Genomic DNA, 1344 nt, shown 5'->3' on the forward strand with positions numbered 1-1344 from the left:
GCTACAATTTGCAAGAGCTCACCAAAATTGGACATTTGAAGACTGGAAAAATGTTACCTGGTCTGATGAGTCTCGATTTCAGATGGTAGAGTCAGAATTTGGCGTAAACAGAATGAGAACATGGATCCATCATGCCTTGTTACCACTGTGCAGGCCGGTGGTGGTGTAATGGTGTGGGGGATGTTTTCTTGGCACACTTTAGGCCCCTTAGTGCCAATTGGGCATCGTTTAAATGCCACGGCCTACCTGAGCATTGTTTCTGACCATGTCCATCCCTTTATGGCCACCATGTACCCATCCTCTGATGGCTACTTCCAGCAGGATAATGCACCATGTCACAAAGCTCGAATCATTTCAAATTGGTTTCTTGAACATGACAATGAGTTCACTGTACTAAAATGGCCCCCCCAGTCACCAGATCTCAACCCAATAGAGCATCTTTGGGATGTGGTGGAACGGGAGCTTTGTGCCCTGGATGTGCATCCCACAAATCTCCATCAACTGCAAGATGCTATCCTATCTATATGGGCCAACATTTCTAAAGAATGCTTTCAGCACCTTGTTGAATCAATGCCACGTAGAATTAAGGCAGTTCTGAAGGCGAAAGGGGGTCAAACACAGTATTAGTATGGTGTTCCTAATAATCCTTTAGGTGAGTGTAGATGATAGTCATGGAAATGCTTTTAGGCTTACAGAAATCGTATTATTGCCAAAATGCCAATCAGAAGACCCCGTGCCAGTTGAAACGTGTATTTATTAGAAATTCTTTTAAAAGGGGAGGGGGAGGTGGACAGTTCTTCTCTGCATTTAACCCATCCTATTTTTAGGAGCAGTGGGCTGCCATTGTACAGCGCCTGGGGAGTAGTTTTGGGTTTAGGGCCTTGCTCAGGGGGCACCTTTGGCAGTGGTTTCATGTTGGACTTGATCTGACGACCCACCGGTTTCCAAGCCCTAACTGACTGAGCTGATGCCACCCTGAAATTCTCACATTTATGGACTATACCATTGACTGTATAAAAGAGGTGAATATAGAGGGCCTATACTAAAGTGAATGAAAGATATACCTCTCAACCAGATTTACTGTGCCTCTGTGTAAATCAGATTTTCTCATTCTGTTAAATTTAATAATGCAACAATATAAAAAGTAAAATTCCAAACAGTCTCACCAGTCATCTAAATGTTTATTTTAATTTTACTTTGTTGTATATGTAAATGTTAAAAGATCCTATTCTACAAAAAATGTATTGACCATCTGTATAAAAGAAGGCATTGACCTTACAAAGATGGCGCCTGGGTGGCGTCATCTGTCTCTCTTCCGGGTTGTGTCTGACGCACGTACGTTCC

The sequence above is a fragment of the Micropterus salmoides genome, unplaced genomic scaffold (assembly GCF_014851395.1).
Source record: "Micropterus salmoides isolate LMB-PRFRI ecotype aquatic unplaced genomic scaffold, ASM1485139v1 Ms_hic_scaffold_5, whole genome shotgun sequence".
Taxonomy (NCBI): Eukaryota; Metazoa; Chordata; class Actinopteri; order Centrarchiformes; family Centrarchidae; genus Micropterus; species Micropterus salmoides.